Genomic DNA, 8,701 nt, shown 5'->3' on the forward strand with positions numbered 1-8,701 from the left:
CATATTTCATTTGCACGAAAACGCTTGAGATAAGCTATGCGCTTAATAAATACGTAATTCGAAAATTTTGGTCAGCAATTGCGCAGACGCGGATAAGTATAAATAATATGTTGTGAGGTGATTTGGGTAATGAGATAAGCGCAAGGTGTTAAAAATTCAATATGAATGGTAGAAAAGACTGCTCGAAAATATTTACAAATATTGCGATCGCATGTTTGTAATGTAATTAATTATTTGTAATTTATGGCGCGAAATCATAAGTTGTTTTAAAAGGAAAAAATAAACTTGAAAAATATTAAAAAGTATGCGGAAGTTGGCCTTATAATGCGAAACAGCTTTTCTTATTAGGTCCTAACTGCTGCTATTACTTACACAAAGAGTTCTTAAGTTCGAAAATATGTATTGAAAATCACACGATCTCATGAAGCCATAAATATGTAGTATGACAGCTAGAAAGAGATGCTGGCCAGTTATTATACTTTTCAACGCAATCTAACTTAAATCTAAGCATAAAATATCCACGTAAATTTCTAAAATTTCTTAAAATATACGTCCAGGACAGCCATCAAAATCAACTGATGATCAACATGTTTATAAAAGGAAGAGATTGATACTTGAGAATCGATGCTGAATAGTCAGGCATCTTACTAGCTTCATTGGAATATCGGAAGGATCAGTGAAAACCATTTTGAAAGATCGTTTGGGCCTAAAAAAAAGTGAAAGCACGAATGATTCCAAAATCCAAATTTTTTTCGAAAATCAGTATCGCTTTAACGTCTGTGAAACTATACCTTCCGACGACGAGGATATCATGAAACGTAGTATTGCTGGCGATAAGTTTTGGATCTATGCTTACGACCTGAATATCATGGCAAAGGTGATCCGAAGCCTCATAAATCATGTAAAGGCAGGTCGAAAATCAAGGTTATGTTGACAGTTTTCCTCAGATTACCGAGGTGTGGTGCAATCCAAATTCTTTCCGACCATCCAAACTGTCAAAAAATAATAATATTTTAGTGTTTTGCGTCGTTTACGCGATGCTATTCGTAAAAAAGGCCGGAATTATGGGTCGAAAACTTTTAGTTTCTGCACCATTATAATGCACCGTCGCATATGGCATTGATTCTTCGGGAACCATCCACCGAATTCGCCTGATTTAGTTCCGCACTTTCGATCGACATAATCACCCAGCAGAATCCGTTGCTTTCGTACTTCGTTTACGCTAGTGGATAATTCGCATCATCAGAGACGCCGTAGAGGGTGCACTAAAAACGTCATTGCTAAGTATCGAAAAAGACCGGAATGAATTCACCCGGCATCTCTAGTAATAATTGGAGCTATGTCCATCCACTTGATGGACGAGTTTGGTCTACATTTGCGGCGTTGCATATTCGGTGAATGAGCCTAAAACGATGGCCACCATGGGTATGGATTCCATGATTTTTTTTTTTTTTCTTCAACGATGAAGCCCATTGTTGCTTAAATGTGGACGTTAATAAACCAAATTGTGACATTGTTGTTGTTAATCCACAAGTCATTATTGAGACACCATTACATCCTAAAAAGGTCACTGTTTGGTGTGTTTTATTGACAAGTGTAATCATTGGTCCATAGTTCTTCAAAAAATTTCATAGTGTTGCAGTTATTTGTTATTTCTTCTAGAAAAGCTATTACTATTATTTAAAACTTACATTTTAGTCAAATACTTTGAAAATGTGTTTTTACGGACGGATCGAAGTTATGGGGGAGGGAATGTGGTGAAGCCTTGAGCGGCTTTATTAGCTTTGGGATGAAATGCGCTCGAAACTAGTCAAGGATTAGGGGATCTCATTAGCAACAGATTTAGGAGTATTCCGTAGGGATGCGCGGTCAAAGTGAAATCGCTGGAAACTACAGACCATATGAGCTGGCTAGAGATGGCACATTTTCCTCAATTGCATTCAATTGAAGTCCATTTAATGATCTGATGTCTGATGGCGTCTCGCGCTAGACCTTTTTGTCTGCAGTGAGCTCAGTAAGTGCGGGTCAGCAACTAAAACTTCTGCGACTGCGAGTTATTTCTGACCCAGAGTAGAACCGTAAGAGGTCGTCCGAACTGCTGACTCTTTACAAAAACAATTTCTGCACAATTATAGGTGCTCCGCTTGGACACTGTCGAATAAGTTTACACACTATACGGCTAAATATTTAGTAGAATACTCTTGCCAAAGCTGTATGGAAGAAGGCGTCGTATAAACATCTTATCCCTCTCTTCTATATTGCCCGGCTATTGCCAGACTGATATTGAAATATTTCGGTAAACACACTTTTGGAGAAGCCCGAATTTCTGTCCAAGTGAGATCATCACTTTGGATCAACCCAACGGCCTAACCTAACCTTACCTAACATAATTTTTAAAAGTTGTAAATGCACGTTTTATATCGGATTATTCGCACTAGTTTAAGTTTGATCAAAGATTCTTTAATATTAATAAAGAAAAGTGGTAGAAGCGGAACAAGATGCTTCTGGCTCAATAAGAATATTAACTAAGCTTCTTATAGCATTTAGACTAAATTCAGATTTATTCCTGTATAAAATTTATATTTATTCATTGTTATTTTTTTGTTTGTATAAATCTTCACCATTGTGGAAAATCGCCACTAATTGTGATACATTATGTGCAACAGAGGGCATTTTTTGTTATTGTTAGTTAAAGCAATTAGAACTTTTTTCAACTTAGRCGACAGGAAGTATCAATGAAGCGTTTGTGAGAACATAATCAGAATGGAAAAAATCCCAGAGCAAATAAATCAAATATTTCAAATTCAAAGGCCGATAATATTCACACGAATGCATGTGTGTATGTATGTAAGCTGCTCAAATTAATTGTAACTAAAAATTGTGCGATTTAAAATTTCCACTTCGACGGACACTTTAAAAAGTGCTCGTACTTTTTTCTTGCTTTCAAAAACTGATCTTTATTTATTTGGTTCCCACACACTCTTCACTGACCACGAACAAAACACTCGAAAGCGTAAGTATGTCTGTATGTATGCATGTATTTGGTGTGTAATTCGCTAAGCGCTTCAAAAAATTGAAATATTATTAACAATTTCCATAAAACCCCGGTTCCCGGGCCAAAAGCGCATTCAAGTAGAACAATCACAAGTATTACGCACACACACAACCAAACAACAACAATAGCAATAATATAATAACATTTACTAGCATTTAAGAGGCAATGCATGATGGGCTTGATGATCACCCACGGCGTTGCGCATTATAAGCCCGAAAACACAATGACTAATCACCATTTACCGACAATTATTGCACTACGTTGACTTTTCCACCCAAAAGCAGCAACAACAAAAACGTGAAACAAATGAAAACGAGTCGAATAATGCCGAAAACATTTACCGACAACACCACCAAACAAACACTACACAAGCACACAAACACACGGGTGCTGCTAAGAGCGGTGACGCATAAAAGTATACCTCGATATTTGATGCGTGTGAAACAACCCGAAATTTCTGGTGAATCACAATGAATTTGGGCGAATATTAGGCATTAGGAATTTTCCGCTGCCACAGCCCTTCACTCGGCCGCGCTTGTGTGCTTTTCTTTCACAGCGAGTGGCAAAAAGGGCAACAACAAGCCGACGTAAGTGAACGCTAAGTAACGCTTCATCGGTTTGGCTGAATGCTCGCTGCGCGCTTGCTTTCAGCAACGCTTAAAGAGCAGTCGGCAACCACCACACGATAGGCTGCCCAAGTTGGCGGTGAGAACGTGTGAAATCCTTAAAATGCGGCGGAATATGCTGCTTGTCGCTGCAGTGTTGTTCTCGGCAACATTGGCGAAGTGGACGGGGTAAGTGGTTGCCACTGATTGACATTTACAATATAGTCGCGTTTCCCACAATTGTTATTTGCCAACAATGCCACAAAACAACAGCACAAATACAGATATTAATTACAACAACAAACACTTAACAGTTGGGCGTTTTGTATGTTTGGACAATTAGTTGTAGTGCGAAAATCGTGCAAAGGATTTGTGTCTCGACTTGATTAAATATTTAAAATAAATGCGTGCTTAAGATGAGAGGCTGGTAATCAAATATTGCCTAAGCCAATATACAAAATGTAGACTAATCGGTTGTTTGCGCTGGTTGCTTTGTTGTGAGTTGATTGGATTACACGCTCTCCCATTAAAACTGGACTGTGTGAAATATTTTAGCTTACTAGAAATTTAAAAATAAGTTGGTTCATTTCTGTCCACACAAATTAGCAGTATCTAAGCCTTCACCTATGTTCTAGTCATAGAAATTTACGTTTAGCCTCAACTCATGAGAAATAGAAAGATAATGTAGGAGGCTTTAATAATTGCTTGCATGTCTATAGCTAAGTATCTAAGATCTTCAAATGAGAACCCTTATGTGCAGATTGTACTGAAAATAGAAATGAAGGAATTTATCAAACTTAATCGCCACTCGACTAGAACACTCGAAGACCTGGCAAATACTGTAACGTTCTCAAGCGGGATTGCTGGATAAAAAGTTGCCTTTCGCAGAAACTCGGGCAGACATATGAAACGACTTGGGGTGGACGTCTTAAATTGAAAGCGTACAAAATACAGTTTGTGGAAGAGCTGAGCCTACTCGATACAAGCGACAACGCGGCTGTTGAAAAGTTCCACGAAGATCCGACGTTTTCGAGCCAAAGTTTGTGTTCAACGCTGAGTCCCTTTTTCGGCTCAATGGGTATGTAAACAAGCGAAATTGCCGCATGTGGGACGAAGATCAATCAAAGTTACGATTCGTATTCTTAAGTTGCCATTTTATTCTGCAAAAAGAATGGTTTGGTTTGGTTTGTGGGTCGGTGTAATCATCGGTGCATATTTCTTCAAAAAGATGCCGGTGAGAATATAGCCGCCAATGGCGACCGTTATCGCGCAGTCGGGTCTACGAAAACCGGAACGGACCCGGACTTTTATCCGGCCAAGGATTGTCAACTCGGCAGAATTTCTGTCATTACAACAACAACAACAACAACCGTTATCGCGCCATGATAACTGACTATTTGATGTCTAAAATTGAAGCTCGTTGTTCGGTGACATTTAGTTTCTGCAAGACGGTACCACTTCCTACATATCGCATCAATAAATAGATTTATTGAGAGAACTCTTCGGTGAGCAGATAATTTCACTTTTTTGGTCTGCCGATTGGCCACCAAGATCATGTGATATCACACCGTTAGACTTTTTCCTGTGGGGTAAGAACTAAAGTCTATACAGACAATCCCGCTTCGAGTCGGACCTTGGATCAAAACATCACTGATGTCATGTGCCAGTTACCAGTCGAAATGCTCAAACGAGTCATCGAAAATTCGCCACGGTCACCATTTGAAAGAAAAAATTTTTATAAAAAATAAATGCCAAAGAAAGCTCTTTTGAATGATTATAAATATTTCCCAATAAATTTGAAGTTTATGTTTTTTTTTTTGTTTTTTTTTTTTTTNTTTTTTTTTTTTTTGTTTTTTTTGTTTTGTTTTTTCTTTGAAAAAGTAGGGAATCTCGAACCTTTTATACAAGTAAAATTTACATTTATACCCTAACCAAGGTACTTTTCCATAAGCTTGCCAGTAAGTTACGAATACCCAGAATTAAATATCGAAGATGCCATAAAATACAGTTAAACTTCCCTAACTCAAATCACAACAATCCACAAAAAAACTTCAAGTTATAGAAACTTCGGGTAATGGAAAAGAATTTGTATGCAATTTTACTTCTATTGTCAATTTAAGAGTTTGAGTTATGGAGAACTTCCATTTATAGAAGTTCAAGTTAGGGAAGCTCAACTGTATATAAAGCTCATTTGTGGGAAGCGCCAATACACAACAAATCAATTCAAATTTAGTTCTGGTATGAAAAACTTTTTTATTTGACAAGATATCTTCACGAAATTTAGCATAGCTTATTTCACGAAGGCAACGCTACAATTTCTATAGATTGTTCCGATCGGTCGACTATAGCATATGGAACTGACCCATCAAAATCAAATTAGAGATAATTTTATATCCTTTTATGCTATAAGAAATGCACTTGTGGCGACTATTGTAGCTTATGTGCAGCCGAAGTTAACGTTTCTTCATGTTTTGCGTTTAAAAATAATGCAGGACTGGATTTGAAATACATAACTGGATTAAAAATTTCCTGCAGATATTGAAACATCTTATTCGAATATGCAAATATAGCGTATATATTTCAAGGGTCCATTACAGATAAGAAGATTGCAACACTTCGTTTTCAAACACTTAGTTCTATAAAGAGATCGTGATTGCCTTATTTCTTTCCAAACCTTCCGGTATTTCATTCTTTCATCTTTCAATCTATTAGTCTGAAACGGTCGAAATTAGAGGCTATACAATTTTGTTTCCTTCATCGCGATAATGCACCAAGTCAGACTGCCATTGCTTATTCGCGACTTTTTTAGCCAAAATCTCGACATCTCGTTTTACGAGCGCCGGTATTACTTATTGGTTTCTGTGCGATTTAACCAACAAAAAAGGCCAACACATTACACCTCCAATAGTAAATACACTCAAGAAAATTGAGTTTCTGACTCCAAATTGTCACGCCAAAGAAGATAAACCCCGAATCGGTTGAGCTCCTTAAGCCTAAACCAGACTCCGACTGTTTCTAGGACTGAAAAAAAAACGTTGACATTGAAGAGTCAAGGTCTAGGGCTATTGAACACTGATGTTTATAAACGGTTTAAGTGAATAATATATGAATAATAGCAATACTGTTACGATCATGTTAAAGACGTGGAAATATTTTTTGAATAAATTTGATCGAAAACAATCTGCAATATAAGGCATCACGACCAGAGCAACAATTATAAGAATATATCGATTTAACAATTAAAAATAGTCAGAAAGCCCAACTTTCATAAAATACAGAAAAATCTCCGAACGATGTACAGGAACAAACCGTCCAGAAGATACTAATCCGCCTGACCGATTAAGAAGAAAAAAAGGGGTTTGCCAAAATTAACTTCTAGAAACCGGCTTCAGTTAAGGCCACTAGTACTCCCTCCTATCCACCCCCTTCTTAAATTTATAATGCGATCAATGTGTATTTGGGTCTTTTTTTATTTTTAAACACTCAAGATATTCGACCCACTCAATTTAAGCACTTAAAAAATTAAATTAATATAAATTAAGCAACGGCGTCGAGGCATATGCGCAGGCGCAATACATACATAAGATTAAGCGTGCCAGTGCCAGTCATCGGTTAGTTTACGTAAACGCGCGTGCAACATGAATTTATTGCATGCCACATAAATTGTAGTCGCATACAATGAGTTTTGAGTTCGTGCATATTTTCGGAATCTTCACTGCCAAAACAAGTACAACAAATATTTAGACGCTGGCGTTAAAAGCAAGTTACCAAATTTACTTACATACACACTCCTCTTGTGTGTGTGTTCATTGGAGCGTGCAGAGGGTGTAGACCGCTAACTACGAACAGTATGCACGTATAACTAACAGGACATTTGACATACGTTTTGTTCCATTTTACACTGTCACAGCACACGCCTCGACCTCGAGCGTCGTCAATTAAGGCCACTCCTTTAACACATGACACGTGACTTGCCACCACCGTTAGTTTTAGGCTTTAACTAACTAACAGCCCAAATACGAGCACTGCTTGATAAGTCAGTGAATTTTTAATTTTGGGGACAATACCTTTATTGTGTGTTTAAAGTATTGGCTCTAAGAGTTTTTCAGCGTGTTTTGATTTGTTTTGACCGCCACATATTTATCCTAAAAAGGCGATAGTAAATGTTTGATTATACTTTAGAATCACTCTATGACGAATGTCAAGGTCCTCATGAACTACGCACTTTGAGAGTATTTTCTTTAGACCCTAAAAGACTTCTTTATCAGCCTCACCAGAAAATTTTTTATATATATTATTAGTTTTACCAAGATCCTCAGGTAACTTTATCCAAAAGATAAGTCGGAACCATGATTCTCATTACGAACTGCAAGACAAAACCCCAGCAGACAAATTTCAATAACCCTGCACGATGTATAACTTTTGATACGCGGTTTTCCTCTCAATTTGGCCAGTGGACCTTGGTCAAACAGTCAATAAGCTCAAGATGCTATAGGTATACCTTGGAACCTACCATGGAATCTCTACTGAAGGGGGCTTTTGCAGCATGATGGACAATATAGACTTTAGATAGAACTGATTCCTTAACCTTCTTTAGTTCCCTAAACAAGGAATGCATATGTAAGTATATCCAAATACGCCCGAAAGACAGTCATATTACCAAGATGGACTTCGAAACTTCACTGAAAAATCTAGAACTCGACGAACTCCCCTCGTGTAAACTCACTGGCACACAGTGAACAAATATATAACGAGTCTCAAACTGCAAACTCGCCCTCGTTGTCGCGCATGTTGCACATCTTTAACTTGGGCGAGCGCCCTCGCGCCCTATCTACAAACTAACTGCGCACATTATCGGCAAATCCGTATGCATGGATGAGAGCACTTTCGGCTGGTTGACATTGTCGCATCGCAATTTATTTGTGCGTGCAACAACTTGCTGCATATTCCGGCCACGCAGGTCCTGCTGACAGGCACATGTCGCTAGCTGACTGCCGCCTTCCCACACTTACACACCCCGACGACGAGCCACTGACGTTTT

This window comes from Bactrocera latifrons, unplaced genomic scaffold (genome assembly GCF_001853355.1).
Source record: "Bactrocera latifrons isolate USDA-ARS-PBARC rearing strain unplaced genomic scaffold, ASM185335v1 scaffold_24, whole genome shotgun sequence".
Classification (NCBI taxonomy): domain Eukaryota; kingdom Metazoa; phylum Arthropoda; class Insecta; order Diptera; family Tephritidae; genus Bactrocera; species Bactrocera latifrons.